At 48.4% G+C, this 23,760-nt stretch overlaps 1 long non-coding RNA gene across 1 annotated transcript; it reads right to left on the bottom strand.

Annotated features, from left to right (window-relative positions):
• Nucleotides 1-12,619: 12,619 nt before the first annotated feature.
• LOC113884926 lies at nt 12,620-20,786 on the bottom strand. The gene is made up of 2 exons (XR_003509060.1): nt 20,440-20,786; nt 12,620-12,875 (listed from the first exon to the last, which is right to left on the bottom strand). It is a non-coding gene; the product is annotated as an uncharacterized LOC113884926 (long non-coding RNA).
• Nucleotides 20,787-23,760: the final 2,974 nt, after the last annotated feature.

Below are 23,760 nucleotides of genomic sequence, written 5' to 3'. Positions count from 1 at the left end.
GTATCTGAGGACATTTTGCTTATACCCCATATAATGCCTGGGAATCCTATTATTTCATGCATTTCAATTCCATCTCCCATGTTCATTAAAGAAATTTCATCTGAAGCTAGTATATTAAGGTAAATCCACTATATTTAATTTTTTTTAAAAAAGAATATTTTAAACTTTCCCCATTACCACTTCAATCTTCAAGGGCTCATCCTTTCCTCTATGGTTCATCAGATTTTGTGTAGACCATTTCCTAAATTAAATAGATCATTTTGGGAGTGGACACTTTCCACCACAAGATTTAAAGAACTCTTGAAGGATTATTCATTATTAATGCCATCTCCCACATAAAAGGAAAGGAGTTGCCTTTCATCTCACTCCAGAATTTATTTCTCTACCTGTGTTTTTCCCTATTCTCTCCTGCCACATCAGAATGTATGCTATGATTTAAAATGCATGCACTGTATTTTATTTTCATCTAGTTTTTAAAGATAGTTGATGTAAAGTATGATATTCGTTTCAGATGTAGCATGGTGATGCAGTATCTTATAGATTATGCCCCACTAAACTTACTATAAAATATCATCTGTATTCCCTGTGTTTTGTAATATATACTGGCAGCTCATTTATTTTATACAAGGCAGCTTGTTCCTCTTAATTTCCAACCCCTAACTTGTGCCTCCCAGCTCCCCTTCCCCAGTGGTAACCACTGCTTTGTAGTCTATATCTGTGTGTTTGCTTTATTTTATTTCAGATTACACACATAAATGATAAAACAAGTGTTTGTCTTTCTCTGAGTTATTTCACTTGGCATAATATACAGTGCAATGCTACTCAGCCATAAAAATGAAAGCAGTTTGTCGTTTGCAGCAACAAGTGTGGATTGGAGGGTATTATCGGTTCATCTGTGGATGGACACTTAGGTGCTTCCATATCTGGGCTCTTGTGAACAATACTAATGTGAACATGAGAGGTGCATGTATCTATTAGAATTCATGTTTTCCTTTTCTCAGATTTTACCCAGGAGAGGAATTTTGGATGATACAGTAGTTCTGCTTAGTAGTCTGAAGAACCTCCATACTGCTCTCCACAGTGGCTACACCAATTTGCATTCCCACCAACTGTGTAGGAGGGTTCCCTTCTCTCCATATTCTAGCCGACACCTACTAGCCGTAGAATTCTGATGATAACCAGGACAGGTGTGAGGTGAAATCTCATTGTGGATTGGACTTCCATTTCTTTGATTAACATTGTTGAGCATCTTTTCATGTGCCTGAGGCCAAGTGTATTTCTTATTTATAAAAATGTCTGTTCAGACTTCTGCTCAATTGTTATTTGGCTTGTTTGTTTTTTTTGATATGAGATGTATGAGTTGCAAACCAACCATATACACTGTAAACCACTCCTTCTCTCTGAACCCTCCTCTTTGCATTTAAATATGTTATGGCATCACCCAACCTGAAATTTTAAATGAAACAAACAAAAAAAAAGTATAAGCACACAATTTGGATTCCTTTTATTTCTAATGGTTTCCCTCTCATACGCTCTTTAATCCAGGTTGAGGGTAGAGCTTATTAGCATTTCTCCCCACCTCAAACAATCTTGTGTTTTTCCTCATTAATTCATAGACATGATTCTTGCCAGCAAAGCTCATGTCCGATCAAAATTCAAGTCTCATGAGATGCCATCAGTCTTCATGTTATTTCCATCCTGAGCAGAAGTTGATTCCTTCTGTTGTGAGCCTCATTTTCCCTGGAATCTTATCACTTTCATCACAGTTTTGGATACCAGAGGGCAGAGGAGATGAAGTTTCCTGTGCTGAGTATTTATTCGGGAGTGATCTCAAGATAACCATGTTGGGAAAGGATGAGGAGGAGGAAATCCATGCAGTCAGGAAGCCCGGCTTCATCTCAGCCTGACAGCAAGTGCTGGCCAAGCACACAGTGACCACTGCGCCTACACTGCCCTGCATGTGTGTCCTTAGTCGGACCACAATGTCCAGAGCTGACCTCCATCCCTGTGGTCAGCCCCACGAGGGAGGGTGTCACCTTGAGACAGGCACCTCTTTGCTGATGCGTCCTCTGCTGCGCGTGCTGACTGGTAAAGTCCCCTGGGGAGTGTGGGCCCCATCACCCTGCAGCTCAGAGAGCTGTGAGGACAACACCCTCCATTCTCTGTGGCCAGAGTGGGCAGTCTCGAAGTCAGACCCTTGCAGGCCCAGTCAGGGCAGATGGCCGGAATTCAGCCACAATTAGCGGGACAGGGGGAAACAAAACTGGGAACTGCACATCCCAGGAGGCAGCCGCCCTGCCAGCCAGCTGTCCTCACTCCTGAGAGCTGGTGGTGTCCTGTGGGGTTCCCGGACCAGGTCTCTCTGTGCCCAGAAGCCTCTCCTTCCATGGCTGGCAATAGGGTTAGCGCCCCCATGCCCTCCTGTGGACATGGACTCCTTTCCCTTCCTCCTTTGCCCCAGAACATAGTTCCCTGTTAAATCTAGACCTCTGCTGCCTCAAGGACTGATATCACGACCTTGTCATGGACTCGGGGAAGCCTGTCCCTTCATCCCCTTTGCTACAGGTTTATCACCATCATTAATATAATAAGCACATCTCCCTCCACATATTCATCATCATCCTCACTGTTATTTTGTTAATCTGCATTATTCCCATTATTCCCATTACTGTCTATTATAGTCCATTGTGGCTGTTAATATACAACACTGAGGGGACATGCTCTTTGGGGAAGTGTTTCCAGGAGCTTCCTGAAATACTCCAAACTGGCCTCCAGGAGCAGAATCAACACTCGATTCTACTAACAGATAATCAAGGTATGAAACAGGGATGCAATGCACAGCATGGGGAATATAGCCAATATTTTATAATTCTTTTATATGGAGTATGATCCATTATGGACTTCTCAGAGTCCCTTGAACAGCAAGGAAATTAAACCAGTCAAATTCAAGGGAAATCACCCTGAATACTCGTTGGAAGGACTGATGCTGAAGTTGCAACTCCAATATTCTGGTCATCTGATTCTAACAGCTGCTGCTGCTAAGTCGCTTCAGTCGAGTCCGACTCTATGCGACCCCATAGACGGCAGCCCACCAGGCTCCCCTGTCCCTGGGATCCTCCAGGCAAGAACACTGGAGTGGGTTGTCATTTCCTTCTCCAGTGCATGAAAGTGAAAAAATAAAGTGAAGCTGCTCAGTCGTGTCTGACTCCTGGCGACCCCATGGACTGCAGCCCACCAGGGCCCCTCCATCCATGGGATTTTTCAAGCAAGAGTACTGGAGTGGGTTGCCATTGCCTTCTCAGGATTCGAACAGCTGACTCATTGGAAAAGTCCCTGATGCTGGCAAAGATTGAAGACAGAAGGAAAAGAGGGTGTCAGAGGATGGAATGGCTGGATGGCATCACCAATGCAACGGACCTGAACTTGAGCAACTTGGGGAGATGGTGAGGGACAGAGAGGCCTGGTGTGCTGCAGTCTATGGGGTCACAAAGTGTTGGACATGATTGGGTAACTGAACAACAACATGACCCATTATCATCATCCAAATATCAAAGTACTAAATTGCACACCTGAAAGTAATATCCTGTAGGTCAATTGTACTTCTACTTTTTAAAAAATCAATAAAAAATAAGAGGTTTAAAAACAAACCAAAAAGAAAAAAACAAAACCCAAAAAATGAACGAACTTTATAAACTGGATTGTGTCCCTTCCCCCAAATTCATATGTTGAATCCCTCACGTTGAAGAGACCAGAATGTGACATCCCTTATGGGGGATCTAGTGGTTAAGACTTCACTTTCCCATGCGGAGACAGCAGGTTTGATCCTTGGTCAGGGAACTAAGATCTCACATGCTGCAGGGTGTGGCCAAAAATTAAAAATAAATAAATAAAGATTGAAGAGACCAGAATGGGGCTGTCTATGGGGAAGGGGCAGATAAAACACTGATTAGGTTAAAGTCATCCCCAGAGGGTGGGTCCCTGATCCCAGCAGACTGGTGCCCTTAGAAGAAAAGCAGGAGACCCCAGAGTCTGAGGAGGGGCAGGCCGAGAAGGACGCAGCAGGTGAGTGTTGTCCACACTTTAAGGATGGCGGCCTCAGGAGAAAACAAACCCACCTACACCTTCATTTGGAAACTTCCTGCCTCCAGGACCGAGCCTCTGGCAGCAGTTGGAAACTTTTTCATGCTACCTGCTAAGTCGCTTCAGTCACGTCCGACTCTTTTGGACCCCATGGACTGTAGCCTGCCAGGCTCCTCTGTCCATGGGGATTCTCCAGGCAAGAACACTGGAGTGGGCTGCCGTGCCCTCCTCCAGGGGATCGTCCGAACCCAAGGATCAAACCCCGGTGTCCTATGTCACCTGCACTGGCAGGTGTGTTCTTTACCACTAGTGCCTCCTGGGAGATCCACTTTATTTAGATGGAAACTAGAGCGTGCACCTGTAAATTCAGCCTGGGGGAAGGTGCAGTTTCACATCAAACCCCTCAGGATATATTTTCCATTTCTCTGACCCAGAACGATCTGGTTCTCACTGGCCTCTCCTTCCCAGAACTCGTGTCCCAGGACGCACAGGTACAGTGACAGAGGAGACTGCCCCATGTTTGTCATGGTCTTCGAGCTGACAGTCGGGTTTTCCCACAGTCAAGTAGCCAAACAGACCTATTAGCTCCAAAGAGCTGGGAGGAAGGTGAGCTCTCTATTACATTCATTGTTAAACAGCCTCCAGGAATACCAGCAACTGTTTTTTTCCCCTTTGACCATGTGTAAATGAAAGGTGTGTTTCTTGGGTGGGTAATTATGGTAGCACAAGTTTTAAAGTGAAGGGAAAAGTGATCTCAGTCCAGGCTCTGTATAATCCTGTCAAGGGCAGAGGAAGGTCACCGAAGGCAAGGGCACGATTTTTACATTCTTTGCAACTTCGCGTTTCATATAGTAAGGTCTCAGGCTTGCTGTATGGAATGACAGTCATCCTCACACCTGGGGTTTCTGCCCTGAAGTCTCCACCCCAGCAAGAATGGGGTCACTTTTCCCCACTAAGAGGAGCAGCTCAAAACTGCTGCATCAGGCAAAGAGCCCAAGACACTTCCTTTGGGCAGGTCTGTGGGGCCTCACCCGGCTCGGGTCAGGTGTCTCCACGTGGGAGGAAGCAGGTGGCCCAGGGTCCAGAGAAAAGTGGCTCACCTCTGTGAGGGTGAAGGGTCAGTGCAGGAGGGAGAGGTCTGGGTATGTCTGCGTTCATGCCTCTGGCTTTCTGGAATCTGCTAGAAAGACTCTTAGTGAGCATGTAGATTTGTAGATAAGTTTCCTCTAAGCAGCAAAGCATGTTTCTGGTCAACTGATGCGTGGACCACAGCAGGGTATGTCTGAGGATGGGCTAGGTTGGGCCCCGGGCCTGCCCTGGATCTCTGCACTCCGAGGCCTCCCCTCCCACGTCGGGTGAAAGAATCTGGACACTAGGTTCATATCACAGTGTGGTTTGGAAATTAAACCAGAAAAAGTGAGGGGTGAAAATCCTTTGTAAAGTCCTTCTATAGGATTAAAAAAAAAAAGACTCAAATAACAGACCTGGGCTGCTGCAGGCCCCTAGATCCAGTTTAACAGGTTTTTCAACTCGCTCTAAAGACTGCAGACAGCAGGGTCCAGAAAATGAACAGAAATGTCTGTCAACCTCTTGTTTTAAGAGTGCAGGTGGCCTTGATCGAGACCTCACACAGAACCAGCCCATAGGCCAACTGAAGAGGTCAGTGCCTAGTGTCCCCTGGGCCAGTGTAGACAGCCAGTGACACACACTCAGCATGGGGAAAGAAGCCTGAGATTGGGAGGGGAAATCACAAACACACACACGCACATATTCACATACACACAGCCCTGCACACAGAGACATCTGTGCGTGTATACCCACACTCACACACATACCTGTGCACACATGCGTGCGCACGTGGGCACACACACACACCTGGAACACACAGATATCCATGCGTGTATACCCACATGAACACACACACACGTATTTATACACACACAGCCCTGCACACAGAGACATCTGTGCATGTATACCCACACTCACACACATACCTGTGCACACATGTGTGCATGTGCACGCACACACACACACACCTGGAGCACACAGATACCCGTGCCTGTACATACACACACACACACACATGCGCACACACAAACACATGCACACACACACACCTGGAGCACACAGATATCCGTGCCTGTATACCCACATGCACACACACACACGTGTGTGCACACACCCTGAACTTACATTTTTCTGTTGAATAGTAGCAGGGCTGAGACATCTCTCATGGGAATCTGTTTCCACCCAGCTGGATTAGGGTTAGTTACTCTACTTTCCAGAGAAGGCAATGGCACCCCACTCCAGTACTCTTGCCTGGAAAATCCCATGGACAGAGGAGCCTGGTGGGCTGCAGTCCATAGGGTCGCTAAGAGTCAGACACGACTGAGCAACTTCACTTTCACTTTCCACTTTCATACATTGGAGAAGGAAATGGCAACCCACTCCAGTATTCTTGCCTGGAGAATCCCAGGGATGGGGGAGCCTGGTAGGCTGCAGTCTATGGGGTCGCACAGAGTCGGACACGACTGAAGCGACTTAGCAGCAGCAGCAGCAGCAGTCTACTTTCTGGGCCACCACTCAACCCAGGGAGCTTTCAGGACTCAACCTTTAGATTCAGTTGAGTTTGCCTGTCTCAGTTGTGCAGGCAAGGGGGGTCCTTCCCAGGGCCTGTGTTTGCGGTGGTGGGGGAAGGGGGTCTCCTCTTTGGCCAGACCCATGTCCCTTCTTCCCTGTCGATCATTCTCTGGGTCCTGGTGACCCCAGAGTTACTGATCACCAAGAAGAAAGCGCACTGTCTCCATGAAGGAGCGCAGGAGACCCTTGGGGTGATGCGTGGTCTGGAGGGTATGACAAAAGGGAGGGGGTGCCAGCCAAGACATCCACACTCCTGTCCTGGCCCATCCAGAGGCACTTTCAGGAGTCCTAGGACTCTGTCCCACCTGGCTCTCTTGGTTGCTGTGGATGTGTCTTTGTTCCGGTAGGGAGAAAGGACAGGACATAGTTTATTCAGCTAGTTTATTTGACAGTTTAATTTATAAAAGTATTAGTCACCTGTCACAGGAGCCTCTGTCTGTGCTCTTCCCAGAGCGCAGGAATATTTGGGGCACTAGGTTTCCTCCAGGGAAAGTGACTCACCTCCAGCTGGGGCAGGACTCAGCTTCCTGCCAACATCAATGCTGGGACACAGCTCTAAGAAAATCGTGGGCTCCAATTGCCTAAGGCTGTGAACCTCAGGCCCTGTTGCTTCTCCTACAGCATCTCACTCCTCCCTGTGACCGGCTGCCAAGGGCCAGTGGGAGAGCGGCTTCCCACACCCCGACCCAGGATACCGCATTTCTGCTGGTCTGTCTAATCTCTGAACGCACGGAGCTCTGTCCAGAGAGGCAGACGGTCCCGCCCGGAGCAGCCCCAGCCCTCAGCCCTTGTTCCAGGGGACTCAGCCCCTGTCCTGCGGGGCCACCATGAAGGGAGGCTCGGATCTCCTCTTGTTCAACAAAAACGCGGCCCACGACCACACCCACGGAGGCTGGAGCAGAACAGACCCGGCGAGACCACCCTGACGGCAGAACCGCGGTCCAGACAAGTCTGTGGCCTTCAGACCTGACAACTGGGAATCCAAGTCCCTCAGTCGTCTGAAATACGTTTCCTCGAGATCCTGAACTACAAGAGGTTTTGGCAAGTTGGAAAACGGAGACTGGAACAGTCAGAGCCCTGGCTTTGAGCTACTGAGAAGGTCCTGCGCCAGAAGGTGCCAGCGGCCCTGGAGCCCGCCCTGCCGTGCGCGCCACGAGGCGGCGCCGGAGAAGGGACCCGGCGGTCCACGTTCCGGGCGTCAGGCGGGACCGGATTCTTCTTGAACGCGAGTCTGCAAAGAGCCTAGACAAACGGACTGTTAACGGAGAGACGCAGGTGCTCACTGACACGGCGGAGTGAGCGCCAGGCGGAACTTGAGATCTACATTCCTCTTTTGAAAAGTGCGAGAGGCGGGCGCTGTACACGGGCGGACCGGACGGGGTGCGCGCAGAGCCGCGGGGTCGGCCAGACGCCCCGGACGCGGGGCCCACACACTGCGGGCTTCCCGGCAGCCCTCAGCTCCCCTTGTCCTTTTCTTGGTGCAGTGGAGCCTGGCTGTTCACTGGGAAGAGCAGAGAGCAGGAGAGGACTCGGAGACTCACATCCAAACCCACAGGGACGACTTGGCTCCAGGGAGCAGGCTCCGCGAGCAGACCTGCGCTCCGCTCCTGTGAGATGGGCGCGCCCGGACCTGCTCCCAGACGGACCTGGGCGGCCCTGGGGCTTGGGGCGTCCTCCTCACACGATGGCACCTGAGGGACAGGGCTGGGGGGCGGAGGTGACCCTGCGGCTGAAGAGGCTTCAAATACACACAAACATACGGAATCCCAATATTCCTATTTCCTAGCTTTGGTATTTCTCAACATTTTACAAATTTTTCACTTCTGTACGTTTCATGTCTTTCTCTCTCTCTTCCTTTTCTTTCTTTTTTTGACTGAAATGGGAAGTGTTTACTCTTTAACTTTCATTTATGTATTCATTTATTTTTTAATTGGACTGTAGTGGCTTTAAAACGTTGTGTTAGTCTCTGCTGCTGCTGCTAAGTCGCTTCAGTCGTGTCCGACTGTGCGACCCCTGAGATGGCAGCCCACCAGGCTCCCCCGTCCCTGGGATTCTCCAGGCAAGAACACTGGAGTGGGTTGCGATTTCCTTCTCCAATGCATGAAAGTGAAAAGTGAAAGTGAAGTCACTCAGTCGTGTCTGACTCTGAGCGACCCCATAGATTGCAGCCTACCAGGCTCTTCCGTCCATGGGATTTTCCAGGTGTTAGTCTCTACTGTACAGCAAAGTGAATCAGCTGCATGAATGCATGTATCCCTTCTTTCCTGGATTTCCTTCCTACTGAGGTCACCACAGAGCATTTTCCCTTTCTTTTTCTTTTTGCTAGACTGTTTTGAAGCAAATCCGGGGTACCCTGTCATTTCCCTGCTCAGCCCTTCAGTGAGCTTCTTTAGCTGATGAGGCCCTTTCTCTTCCAGCATAACTGCCACATTGCTGGTACCCTAATCAAGTCAACAAGAAGCCTCTGACATTACCCAGTCCATATTCAAGCTTATCTGGCCCTCTCAAAAATGTTTTCTTGTAACTGGTCTGTTTGATACAGAATCCAAACAAGGCCCACCCATTGGTTGTTTTGCCTCTTTTCTCTCTAATCCTTTCTCCTCAGGCCATTGTTTTTGTAAACAAAAAATAGTTTGTTTTTCCTGTGCAGCATCTCATGTTCTGACTTTGACTTATTGCTTCCTTGAGCACTTGTTTTACTTGTTTCTCTAACTTTTGCATTTCCTGTAAATTGTTAGATGTAGAAACTTGATTAGTTTCAGGTTCAACTGCTGGTGAACCCTGAGGGAATTCAGGAAGGAAACAAGAAATACCCACTATCTAGTAGCCATCAGACTGCAGCCACCCCTGATGGTGCAGCTTGAGGAAACTCAGGATGAGAAAACACAGGATCCTGGCCCCAGAGAGCCGAGGAATGATTTCAGTGAGCCCAAACTCTTGCATCTTCCCATACCTAGAAAAGTGCTAAATTCCTTAACTGGGGATATCGGTTTTTCTTTTATTACCAGTAACCTTTTGTTCTCACTATGTGTTGTTATCGCAAAAATTCCTGTATATCCTGGCATATATACTGGGTTCACCATTTCTTTTTCCAAACACTTTTATCTGAGAGGCTCTCTCCCTAAAACTGCCAGCTGAATAAACGTAACTCTCAACTTTTAGGTTGTGCATTTTTTTTCAGTGGACATGCTTTTGGCCAGAATATTTCTTGGGTGATGGTGTGTGCTTCTTTGAATCACAGTAGGAGGTCCATGAACTTAGAGTCTTGTAAGCTTACAGTGAGGACAAGGTTGATCATTGAGTTTAGTTGGTCTCAGCCTTAATTTTCTATCATCAGATTCCCTGCCAGGCTTTCCAGTGCATGTTTTAAAGCCATCCAATGACATTGTTTTAGTTCTATGATTTCATTCAGGGGTGCAAAGTGGTGATTTTCCAATTCTATTATCCACTCTTCATTTATTAGCTGGAATTTTCTATAAATATTTCACTTATATAATGGTGGTTTTTTGACTGCAGCCATGAAATTAAAAGACGTTTACTCCTTGTAAGGGAAGTTATGACCAACCTAGACAGCATATTAAAAAGCAGAGGCATTACTTTGCCAACAAAGGTCCGTCTAGTCAAGGCCATGGTTTTTCCAGTGGTCATGTATATATGTGAGAGTTGAACTATAAAGAAAGCTGAGCACTGAAGAATTGATGCTTTTGAACTGTGGTGTTGGAGAAGACTCTTGAGAGTCACTTGGATTGCAAAGAGATCCAACCAGGCCATCCTAAGGGAAATCGGTCCTGGGTGTTCATTGGAAGGACCTGATGCAAAGAGCTGACTCATTTGAAAAGACCCTGATGTTGGGAAAGATTGCAGGCAGGAGGAGAAGGGGACGACAGAGGATGAGGTGGTTGGATGGCATCACCGAGTCAATGGACATGAGTTTGGGTAAACTCTGGGAGTTGGTGATGGACAGGGAGGTCTGGCATGCTGCGGTTCATGGAGTCACAAAGAGTCGGACACGACTGAGCGACTGAACTGAACTGAATGGTTGTTTACCCTAAAATACAGTTTCTACAAGAAGGGCAGAATAAATGCTTAATCTTTTCTCTTATATACCAGTTTCCAGAGTGATAAGTTGGCACCTTAACAAACTCCAAGTGTAAATAATATTGTTTTTTAAGTATCAGTACGACCTCGTGGATTTTTCTATATTTGGTGTTTAAAATATAATTTACTGTTATATTTTTGTGTATTTAATGCGTTTCTATATTATATATTTAATCAGTTATAGTCATAATTCTCTGCCAGGATGGAAAATGCTCCATCCTAGCCTAGGGAGTCTCTCTCAGATTGGAGCCAGTGTTCTCTGGACATTCACCAGCCTTTGGTAGCTTCTCTACTATCTAGCACAATGAGACTCCAGACTCATCTTGTCCATCTCATGCTCCGTACTTGGAACCTGCCACTTCTATAAGACATCGTGGTTCTTTCTAGTGGCAAAGGTAACGACCCATGGCCTGTGTGCTAGGGGTGCTCATTGCTACTTCACTGTCTCTGTATTTGTAGGAGTGGGGCTGAGAAATATACACTTGTTAAGAGGGGAAAAGTCCGGATTTTATACTAATACATCCAATTCAAATTTAAGGCTATAGGATTTTAATATAACCTTTTAATTTTATATGAATCTTTTCTTATGTCAAAGCTCTTGGTTCTGATGATGTTTTTCATCCTCCCCCCCAACCTGACTTTCATCTTGAGAAGCTTCAGATGGACACACAGGCAAGATTAGTACAGTGCGTACCCGTACACCCTCCCTCCGGATCCACCAGTTGTAATCGCTTTGCAAATTTAATTTGCTTTGAGCGATTATAGAGGAAGTTGCCAGCTTTGTGACATTTCAGCCAGCCCTAAATGCTTCAGCTCGTACCTCCTAGGAATAGGCCATTCTTCGGCAAAATGTCAGTGCAGGAAACAACTCAGATGCAAATCTCATAGATACTGCTCTGAGGAGGGGCACTGGTCATGGTGTGTTCAGATGACTTTGGCTTTTCCACTGGACAACAGTCATGTTTTGCATCTTCAAAATATATGTTCTGCATGCAAACTCTGCATACATTTTACACAAATATACATGTATTTTGTGAAAACAAAATTCTTCAAAAGTACTTAACAGGAAGCCATTGCCTTCCACTGCACCACCAGGGAATTCCCCCACGTTTTTATACTGCTTGATTTTTATGTGTGCTTATGATTGATCGAAGTGGAATGTGGACTTGTTCTTGCCAAATGAAGGAGAGGACAGCATGTGTATCATCAGGAGTTGTAAGAAATTTATTGGAGAAAAGGGAAGGCAACACTCTCTCTCCCAGCAGTGGGTGTCTACAGGCCTCGTGGTGCAGAGATGACAAAAGGCAGGGGCAGTGGTCCTGGAGATGCTTCTGTGAGTGATGTGTAAGTAGATCATGTGACTGTGCCGGAGTTAGAAATGGTCCTCCAGGAACCAGCTATTAGGCCTCCTTACTCGAGATAATTTTATGGTCCTAATGAAAGTTCTCAAATGCTAAGGTTAACCAACCCACAGCCCACTGTCAAGGCCCAGGGAGGAGCAGGGGCAGCAGTTCTGGGCTCAGCAGATGGACAGGCTGCTGAGATCGCTGGGTCTGGGATGAGCTTCTGCTACGAATGAGGGGAGCCTGAGGCTGTGTCATTTATCACGTGCTCTCAGTCTCACCTGGACCCCCTGCATTGCTCACCTGTAGATCTGGTGATGAATCAGAGTGGAGGTGGCAAGGCTCATGGCCTCGTCAGCATCCCCCAGTCCCATACTCGGTGGGCTTTGTGCCTGGCCTTTCTGTCCTTTCAAACTTCAAACTTTCTTAATCTCTTCCAAAAGGAGACACAAGACTCATTCTAGTCTCAAGGACGTCCGCCTCACAAAATCCTTTTATTAAAACAATGGTTACAAATATTCCACGTGGCTCCTGAGTGCCCTCTGCCATCGCTCCCAGCTCAGAGTCAACGGATGCAGCACTTGGCTTTGCCCCTGTAGCAGGTGCCTTCGATCCTGTTGTAGAGGGGGCAGGGCGATAGGTTGCAGGTCCCCCCTTTCCTGGCACATATGTAGCTGTCAGACCACTGGCCGAGAGCCGTAAGCTCGCCAGCACCTGAGAGGAGGGAAAAGCAACCATGTCAGACTCCTGGCTTGCAGCCACAGGGATTTCAGGATAAAGCAGGACAGACAGCCCTTTGCAAAGCATGTCACAGGGGTTTCCCTTACAAGAGCCTCACACTAAGATGACCTGTGGAGCTGCTCATGAAACATGGCATCTGAAGAACCCCCTCAATGCTGGTGGGTTATGGTGTCTCTACCCTTAGCGAGCCCTCATTTTTTGGCATTATCTTTGAAGATTCAGTACATTGTAGGGCCAAAAAGGAATAGCAACGTATCTCATCAGAGTGCTTTGATTACATTCCTTATTCTAGAATGAGTCTGTGTGATTTTTAGCAAAGCACTCAAACATTCTGAACCCCAGTTCTCAAATTTAAAATTAAGGAGACTAGATTATGTGATCTCAATCATTTTCAAGATTCTGAGGCTGGTCATCTTTCTTTTGGTGGGGAAATAGGACTTTTATGGTTACTTTTTTTTTTTTTAATTTAAACTTTTTCTTTTATATTGGAGTATAGCTGATTAACAATGTTGTGATAATTTCAGGCAGACAGCAAAGGGACACATTGATGCATATACATGTATCCATTATCCCCCAAATGCTCCTCCCATCCAGGCTGGCGTGTAACATTGGGCAGAGTTCCATGTGCTATACAATACGTCCTTGTTGGACATATAGTACTTATATATACCATTTTACATAAACCATTTTATATATAGCAGTGTGTACATGTCCATCCCATTATGGCCGCATTTAATTCTCCAAGAAATGTATCACTTTTTCCTAACTAACTGACAGAGGAATAGAGATTAAATGTTCTCATTATCTGATCAGTCAATGGTTATATTATGTTAAAAGATGCAGGAAAATATTGGAAAAAATTCAACATTGATTCATGATTGAAAAAAAGAAAGAAAGAACTCCTACCAAATAAGGAACTGGAGGAAACGACCTTAACCTGATAAAGAGTATTTACAGAAGCCTACAGCACACTGTACACTTAATGGTCAAGCACTGAAACATTCCATGAGATGGCAATCAGACGAGCGTAACTGCTAGTCATTATCATTCCACATTGTACTTGAGGCACTAGCTACGGGAATAAGATAAGAAAGAAAGAAACAAAAGGTAGAAGCGTTGGAAAGGAAGAAAAAAAAACTGTCTCTATTTGCAGATATTATGGTTATATGTAGGCAGTCTAAAAGGAGTTAACAGGAAAGATTAGCAAATTTGCTGTCCATGAGATCAATATACAAAAAGAAAACAAAGAATTTTACTTCTGCAATCAACAGGAAAAAAAAAAAAAAGAAAGAAAGAAAAACACCTTATAGAAGAGCATAAAACATGCCTGGTTACAAATCTAAAAAATAATGTGCAATATCTCTATCTATAAAGAATATAGTATTTTTTTTTTGTAATTTAAAGAGGCCCTAAATAAGTAGAAATGCTAGGCTTAAGCATTGGAGGATTAATTATTTTTAAACTTTTAATTTTCCCCCAATTAAGTGACTTCACTTTCACTTTTCACTTTCATGCATTGGAGAAGGAAATGGCAACCCACTCCAGTATTCTTGCCTGGAGAATCCCAGGGACAGGGGAGCCTGGTGGGCTGCCGTCTATGGGGTTGCACAGAGTCGGACACGACTGAAGTGACTTAGCAGCAGCAGCAGCAAGCTGGGGTGCTGGCCCAAAACCATGAAAATCCCAGGATATTCTTGCAGTGAAACTTGAAGAGCTGATTCTAAAATTTTTGTGGCAATTCAAAGGATCAAGAATAGTTAAGGCAGTATTAGCAAAAAAGGCAGGAGAACTTGCTTTACTGGGTTTTGAGACTAATTATAGAGCACAATGGCAACCTACTCCAGTACTCTTGCCTGGAAAATCCCATGGATGTAAGAGCCTGGTTAGGCTGCAGTCCACAGGGTAGCTAAGAGTTGGGCATGACTGAACGACTTCATTTTTACCTTTCATGCATTGGAGAAGGAAATGGTAACCCACTCCAGTATTCTTGCCTGGAGAATCCCAGGGACAGAGGAGCCTAGTGGGCTGCCGTCTATGGGGTTGCACAGAGTCAGACACGACTGAAGTGACTTAGCAGCAGCAGCAGCAGCATAGAGCCACTGTAATTAGACCAGATGGTGAGGATACAAACATACCAATGGAACAGGGCAGACGAATATACAAACAGAATAGCAGAAGATGCCCAAGGAGATCCATGCAGATACTGAAAGTTGAACAACAGTGGCTCAGCATAACAGTGGAGGAAAATGGTCTCCTCCATGCTTGGTTCTGGAACAATTAAATATTCATAATGGAAAAAATAAACCCTTTACCCTTAGTCACACCATACGTGCACATTAAAAATCACTGCCAGATGATTATCAACCTAGATGTAAAAGGAAAATCAATAAGCCCTCAGAAGACAACACTGAACACTCTTCATGCCTTTAGGCTAGAAAAAGATTTCTTAAGGCATCAAAGTACTAACACTAAAGGAAAAATGTGACATGCTTAACCACCTTAAAATAATGTGGAAAATTCAGAGTGAAAAACTAAGGCACAAAGTGAGGGAAGATATTTGTCATGCTTACAACTGACACAGCTGCTATGTAGAATATATAAAAAATTAGTCCGGATTACAGGGCCTCTCCTCCAACCAGCCTCCACACCCAGGAGACCAATCACTTAAAGGAGCTATGTCTGGAGCACCCCTGGCGGTCCAGTGGTTAAGAATCTGCCTTGCAATGCAAGAGACATGGGTTTGATCCCCAGCCCAGGAAGATCCCACATGCCTCAGAGCAACTGAGCCCCAGGTGCCACACTACTGAGCCTGTGCTCTAGAGCATGGGATCCACAACTACCGAAGCCCACGTTCCAGAAAGCCCGTGCTCATCCCCAACAAGAGAAGCCACTACAACAAGAAGCCTGTACACGCAACAAAGAGCAGCCCCCGCTGCATAGCTAGAGAAGGTCCTCACATCAGCGAAGACCCAGCACAGCCAAAATGAAGAAATAGATCCTTACAAAGAAGAAGAAGCCATGTTTGATTCTGTGACTCTGGTTTGAAAGCCTCTGGGGCCCACCTGAACATAGATGGGGTCTCCTGCTGCCTCAGGCCTGATTGACCTGTGCTTCCCTACATCCCTGGCTCCTCTCCTGACCCGTCACCCTGGTCCCAGCATGCTTTGTGCCTGGACAGCCCTGCAGTGTTGGAGCTGATGGCCTGGGTTTGACAGAGTCGCTGCTCTGTCTGTTACCAATCATGTGACTTTAGCCAAGTTATTAAGCCACAGAATGAGGGTAATGAGTCTTCCTCCCCATAGCGGAGCTGGGAGGACTAGAGTAAGAGTGAGAGCTCTGTTTTTTTTTTTTTTTTTTAATTTATCTGGATGTCTGGGCTTTCAAGGGGATCCCCTGGTTTCTCAGTGGTAAAGAGTCTGCCTGCAATGCAGGAGACCAGGGTCCAATCCCTGGGTTGGGGAAGATCCCCTGGAGAAGGAAATGGCACCCTACTCCAGTATTCTTGCCTGGGAAATCCTATGGATGGAGGAGCCTGGCAGGCTACAGTCCGTGGGGTCACAAAGAGTCGGACACGACTGAGCGGCTGCGCCTACCTCCTGGGCTCTCATACCAGCTCTCCTTCCCATGTGGTTTGTCCTTTCCCTCTCTCATTTTGATAGAGGCAGAGTGAAGAGACAAAATAGGTGATTAAATAGTTAATCCGACTAGGGGATTGCAAGCAGAAAAATATGGGAGACCCCTGTAAGTTAGTGATCACTCGAGAGAGCAGGTTTGCTTAACCCCAAAACCAAGCAGATTGCTTAGCAACCAAACCGTGCAGCAGAGGCATGAGGCATGGCTCAAAACAGTAAAACAACGGTGGCATGAGACCCACATCTGCCCAGTGAGCTCAGTGAGTCAATGACCCCCAGGACATGCTCTCTGCACACATAGTAGAACTAATTTGTGGACTTAGCTTGACCAGGAAGAGACGAGAAAATGCCCCTGCTTGATCTGGAGGAGGAGCAATGTTGGAAGCATGATGTCCACTTAAGAAAGTCAAAGAAGTTCTTCTCCCCCTCCCCACTTTTCCATTGCTTATAAAAGAAGGCTGTAAGTTTTTGGGGGTGCAGCACCCCATTGCCTGCCCACTTTTAAACCTCACAAATGTTGTATTCTAATAAATCACTTCTATCACTTTGCCTGTCATTGAATTCTTTTCTGGGCTAAGAGATAAAGAACTTTGGTACCAGAGCTCTTCAAAAACACCCCCGGGCAAAAATGACTCCAGTTTCACTTTCACTGGTTTAGTTAACCTGGGGCTGAAAATCCAGATTCCCACCTCAGCCAGGCAGATAACACAGCTCTGTGAAATGGGCTGAGGTGAGGCAGTAGGGACTGGTGGGGTCTGCGGTGTCCTAAGGAATGCATCCTGTGTGGAGGCAAAGCCACTCTTGAGCTGCAGCTCACTGCTGCCATGCAGGAGTCTGCCACATCTGTTGTGTCTTTAGGAGAAGATAACATGTACACAGTGCTATATTTGATGTGGATAACTGAAAGGGCTTCCCTGGTAGCTCAGCAGGTAAAGGATCTGCTTGCAATACAGGAGACACAGGAAACTTGGGTTCAACCCCTGGGTCAAGAAGATCTCCTGAGGAGGGCATGGCAACCCACTCTAGTATTCTTGCCTGGACAATACCATGGACAGAGGAGCCTGGCAAGCTACACTCCATGGAGTCACAGAGACAGACTTTGACTGAAGCCACGGAGAACGCAACCAAAAGGACCTACCGAATAGCACAGGGAACTCTGCTCAATATTATGTAACAACCTAAACTGGAAAAGATTTTGAAAAAAGAGTAGATACATGTATACGTACAACTGAATTATGTTGCTGTACACTTGAACATAACACATTTTTCATCAAGTATACTCCAATATAAAATTAAAAGTTAGATAAAATTTTAAAACTTTTTTAAGGAAAGAAGATAAAAATCTGACTTTTTTGTGTGACATATCCTGACTTTTAAGTGGGAGAGAGTTAAAAGAAATATTATTTTGAAAATTCCATGAACTCAAAAATGACTTTCATCATTCCCTCACTTCTCAGCATCCTCAACAAAGCCTTCCTGGCTCCTCGAGGCCCTGTCAGCTCTCATCGTCACGTGTTCCCCTAGCATTGTGCCCTTAACAGCATTTCACAGCACAACTGTCACTAGCTAAGGAATTCTGTAATCGGTTTGCTTGTGCTCTGCTTCTCAAATGTGCGACCATGGATTCCGGGGCTGTTCCCCGACACGTCCCCTCATCCCAGGGCAATGCCTGCCTGCAGCAGCTCTTCACCCAATACTCCTTGAACAGCGAGGACACAGCCTCAGCCTTTCTCAGCACCTCTGCTGGGCTCCCGTCCAGCTTCTGCAGGAACCTGGGTGGTCTTGCCACTGTGGCATTATTCCATGTTCACACAAAGACCATCCGTGTAAGCTAACAGTGGGCGACAGAGGCCTTTTTCTCTGACTGGGAGGAAGACTGTTCAAGAGAACACCAAGTCTTAGGATCTCCTGCAGTGACCACAAAGCGCTGGTTCCTCAGGGCCTCACGGGCCTCGATTCCCCACCTGTGAAACGACCCGGTCTGAGGGCTCTTCCAGAAAAGGAGTGAACCGACCCTGTAGGGGTTCGGGGTGGCTGAGTAGTGCTGCCTCCCTCCCTGCACTAGCCCCAGGCCTCTGGCATTGGGGCAGCCTGCTGGCAGGGCGGATATTGCAGGGGCAGCTGCAGCAGCCACAACAACCAGCACACAGCAACGAGCACGCAACCACAAGGAGGGGAAACACCCCAGCTGGCGCCTGAGCATGGGGCACCTCCACCCTGGGACACAGGCTGGGCACCCCAGTGTGTTCTGATGCAGGAAACACCTGGGGTCTTCCTCCCCTCCAGAAGTTTCACATCCCCCAGAAAACGTGGTGTCAAGCTTGCCCTTCCCTGCAGCCCCTTTCCCAGTGTGAGCATCTCAGGGCTCAGAGCGGGTGCTCCACCTGCAGGGACCCCACCGCTCAGGGTCCCCCAGCTCCAGCCCAGAGATGGGGAGGACCTCACTCCATCCCTTCTAGAAGAGAAGTTGGGCTCAGTGAGCAGTCCTGAGGGTCCCCATACTGAGGCCCTCTTTGCTGCTGCTTCTGTGCAACAGGGCTTGCCTGTCGTCCAAGGGCAGTATCTAAGCCAGTCCAGTTTATGCTGGGCGCTCCATCATATTAGCTGCCATTTCTGGAAGGAGTGATTAGTAAGTTCAGTTCCTCCTGCGAGTCCCTGGGAACACTCTTTTTCGAGGCTTTGGATGAGACGCTTGCAATCCTACTTAAATGTCACAGACTGGAAACAACTCTTCAAGTTAATACCGTGGCTTTCAAACATTTTGAGTGTGAACTGAGCTGCAGTAAGAGACTTTACACAGCTGCTCATGAACACACGTGATGTGAGATGAGTGTGATAACAGCAGGACACTGCATGGATTTCTCTGAGTCTCTTAAGGGTCCTGACTGGAAACATTAAAGTTCTGTATTGGAATACTTTGGAACCCAGCTGTCTGAGGGGAGCCCTGAGGAACCCCTGGAGTAAATGAGGCCCAACTAACTGCACAACGACGTGCTGGCCTGGAGGAAAGCACAGCAGGGCTTGCAGGGAATTCCAGAGCTTAATGCTCTTAGAGCCCTCTGCCGCAGCCCACTCACTCTGCCAATGAGGAAACTGAAAGCCAGAAGAGGTGACTGGCTGGAGATGACCTGGGAGTGAGTGGCGGGGCTGGGATAAACTGTGTTCTTGATTGTTCTGGCAGGCAGGGGCTCCCCTTCTCTTACACCAGGGGCATTGCTGATTTGACCCCAAGGAACTGGCATCCCCTGGCCTGACACAGAGCTCCCCTGCAGTGCACTGGGGACTGGGCCACCCTGGAGGATGTGAGCAGATTTCTCAAGGAAGGTGGATCCCTGAGTGTCTGCACATGGGTGAGTCAAAGACTCTGGCGGAACTGGTCTTGTGGGCAGGGCAGGTGGCACCTGCTTGCAGGAGAACACCTGGGAGGGCCTACTCCGGGCCCTGGCAAGAGACGGGGTGCACCTCTGGGCTGGCTGGACGCTGCACCTCTCGGGGGTAAGGGGGCATATTACAGATGGAGTAGGGGTCCCCTTCACAGAGAATACTTTCTGGAATCCCAAGACAGAGACAGGGCTTGGGGTGTGGGGGCTGCCTGGCACCTGACATCCCCGCCAAGGGCAGAGGGAAGGGAGCCCTGAGGGAAAGATGAGAGAGAGACAGGAGGGCCCTCCTGCCGCTCAGCTGCCCTCAGGCTCCTGGGAGAACTAGCCCAGGGAGGCTCTAGGCAGGCAGGTGCACTCAGGACGGCCCCACCCCTCGGTCGGACCACCCCTCGCCATCTGCCCTCGACAGGCCGCTCAGCCCCGGAGAGGCCTTCCTGCTGCCCTGGGCTTGGGTTGCAGAGAAGGTCAACCTCAGACGCGTCCCCGAGTTCCAGCCCCGGGCGCTACAGGGTCCCGGCTCACCTGGGCCCAGCTGGGAGAGAAGCAGGCCGAGGGCCAGCAGCAGCAGGTGGAGGACCCTCATGGTGGCAGCCGGCGGCTGGAGGCCCGGGGAGGGAGGCTCAGGGGAGGCCGGGCTCCAGAGGCAGCAAGGTCACCGCCTTTATAGGGCTGGAGGATTGTACAACCGCACACACAGACGTGAAGGGCGGCGTCCAAGGCCAGGGAGAGATTCGAATAAATAACCCTTCACGTCAAGGCCTGAGTCGTCGGGGAGTCACGTGGATGCGCGTTTCCCTTTGGTTGCAGCTGAATCCTGCGCTCGGCTTGCAGGCCTGGAGGCGGCGCCTGCTCTGCTTTGGGTCCCCGCGGAGCTGCTCAGATGGAGTTCCTGGGATGGGAGTGCACGCTGCAACCCCTCCCGCCAGAGGCTCAGGGAGCTGGAGAGGTGGCCCCGGGGGCACTGAGTCAGGCGGCCGCCTGGCTGGCAGCGCGCGTCAGGCCTTTAGCTGAGCTGTGCTTTCCATGCGGTGCCCTGGACTTCACCCTCGTCCCTCACAAAAGCCGGGCTGTTGCCTTTCCTCCAACCTTTAGGGATGGAATTTTCTTCCTGCCCAAGGTTGACTAATACTAGTCTTTCTAGTTTCTGGCTGGTGTTGCTTTTTTTAATCAAAATATCTCTCAAATCTTTTATAATCTATGAGCTCCTTCTGTCACTTAAACTTTTTTTTTTGTCAAGACAGATTTTTTGGAGCAGTTTTAAGTGCACAGCAAAATTTAGGGGAAGGGACAGAGTTCGTCGTATTCAAACATTTCTCCTTTCACTCACTGACTCAAGTGTGTGTATGTGGTTTCTGTTATGTGCTGGGTGATGTTTAGGGTCTTGGGGTGCAGTGACGACCAAGATTTATGTTGGTTTCCTGCAAAAGTCTAGTTGAGGAGATGGACGAGCAAACAGGCCGTTGCCATGGCACTGGATAGGCCCTCAGATTGGCAGCAAGTGAAGACCACGGAACAAGGCAGGGATCTGAGGGAGTGTGTGTGAGTTTGGCTTTGGTTTCTTCCTTAGGCAATAGGGAGGTCTGGGAAGATTTGAATCAGGAGAAATACACAAGCCAGTTGCCATTTTAGAAACCATCTCAGGGAAGTGTGGGTGGAGAAAGAGAAGACTGGACTTGGGAGGCCAAGGGAGGAACTGGTGGAGCAATGAGGGTCTTAACTAAGGTCATGAAGAGGGGAAGAAAGGAGACATGGATTCAAGGGATCTTAAGAAAGAAAAGTCTCCCAGACACTGGAGACAGACTGAGCTCGATTCTTGGCTCTGTCTAGGTAAAAGGTGATGCCCCGGACCAAGGTAGCATAACCCGGAGGAGGAGGTGATTCGGGGAAGTGGTGGTGAGTTGCATAGACATTTCTGCAGAAGGAGTGTCTCGGTTTGGGTTTCCCGAGATGCAGAATGTGAGCCCAGAACGTGACTGAAGGTGGAGAGCTGGGAGAGTAAAGAGAGGGGAGAGGTGACTGGACGAGAAGGAAGCAGACAGAGACGTGCGCCACCAGCCTGAGGTTCCCTTCCTTGTCAGTGGCAGGGCTCCAGGCTCCCGCTTTCTCAGTGGAGCTGCCGAGCCTGGCACCACGGCTGGGACAACCTCTTGGCTGGACTTGCCCCATCTGTGAACCAGGGAGATTCAAGACAGAGCCCGTCAGGTCAGCACAGCTGGAATGTGTGGTGTTTACACAGGTCAGGGGAGGGACTGGCGGGGCACCTGTGTGCGGCGCTCCTGAGAGTAAGAACAGCCACTTTCACTGACAGCTCACGGGCCCCGGGCCAGCCCACGTGCCCTGCGTGACTACTGAGCATGGAGCGCTCTGCAGCAGAGATGGACTCGACTGCATTTCAACGATATTTATGACATAACCACCATGTGCTGAGCGCCGCAGGAGGGAAGAAGGCGCCCTGCTCCTGGGGGCTGGCGGCTCCTGTGGGTGAGCCTCTCTCTTGTTTCCCAGCCACCTCCTCTGAGAAGTCCTCCCTGACCTTCCCTTGTCCAAAAGTGGCTGGTACTTCTGGGCTGCCCCTTTTACAGCCTCCTTCCTGTCGTGTTCTTGGCATGCTGGCTGCTTCCCCCGACATCAGTGGGGTCTGAGGGAGGGGCCGCATGGAGACCCCCATCATCTCCCCTCCCAGGAGAGTCTGGTGTCGGTATAGATGACCAGTCGCTGGAGGAAATGAATGAAATGAGTGCTGCCATGGACTGAATGGTGTCCCCCAGTTGCCCATGTTGAAGCCCGGTGTTTGGAGGTGGGGCCTTTAAGGAGGTAGTTAAGGCTGAAAGAAGTCACAAGGCCCCATCCCTGTAGGACGGGTAGTCTTATAAGCAGAGGAAGAGATTCATTGCTCTCTTTGCCATATGAGCACACGATGAGAAGGCCGCTTCCAGAACCACGAGACAGGAGCTTCTGCCCTTCAGGCTCCCAGCCTGTGTGTTTCGTTACAGCAGCCATCCCGACTAATACACGTGTCTGCACCTCGGTTAACACTCCGTCTCCTAGGACCCCAGAACTCCTGGGACTCCACTCCTGAGAGCTCCCCAAACTCTTGACACCCCAGCGATGGCCCTTCTCTAAATGCCACAGCCCACGTTTGTGAAAGGATTTCAATCTGAAATGGAACCAGAAGATATAAAATGGAAAATCTTATGCACGTGCCCTCAGAAAAGTAAAACTTCAGGACTAGAAACATAATTTCTGTAAATGCTTGGTTCACAGAAAAGTGATAATATTACAGTTTTCTTAAATGAGAGGGCCTTGGTCATAGGTTGCCTCATATCAGCCTTGGAAGGTTTGCTTACGGTTCCAGAGGTGAGAAAAAGAAATGACCTGGGTTAGGCTCATCTGAGCTTTGTTTGCCTGCCTGGGCTGGTTTTGTCTGCTCAGGGAACTTTCAGGCCTGGTCTTTGTACTTTTTTAAACTGATTTTTAATTTAATAGACTAACTGGACTCTCCCTTCTTTACATTTCCTGGCCGTAAACATAGCCTACTCCACACCTTTGACTGACTCACTTATGGCTTCTACAGTTTGTGTGCCCTGATGCAATTACTGCTGTTCCTGAATAAACTCATCTTTTCGGCAATTTTGCGCTCGCCTCAGTTTACCTCTTCACGTGGTCCATGGTAGCTATTTCCACTCCGCTCTGCTGTGTCTGAAAGCAGACTCAAGGCCTTGTTTATAGTTTGGGGCCACGTCAGGAGGGCCTGCATCCCTCACTGCTTTCCAGAGGGCGGAGATCATTAACACTCTTTGCCTGAGAAAGCTCGGGTCAGGGTCTTTTCAGGGAGAAACTTCA

The sequence above is a fragment of the Bos indicus x Bos taurus genome, chromosome 27 (genome assembly GCF_003369695.1).
Source record: "Bos indicus x Bos taurus breed Angus x Brahman F1 hybrid chromosome 27, Bos_hybrid_MaternalHap_v2.0, whole genome shotgun sequence".
Taxonomy (NCBI): domain Eukaryota; kingdom Metazoa; phylum Chordata; class Mammalia; order Artiodactyla; family Bovidae; genus Bos; species Bos indicus x Bos taurus.
Note: the sequence above shows the minus strand (reverse complement) of the source record. Positions and strands in the feature narration are given on the sequence as shown.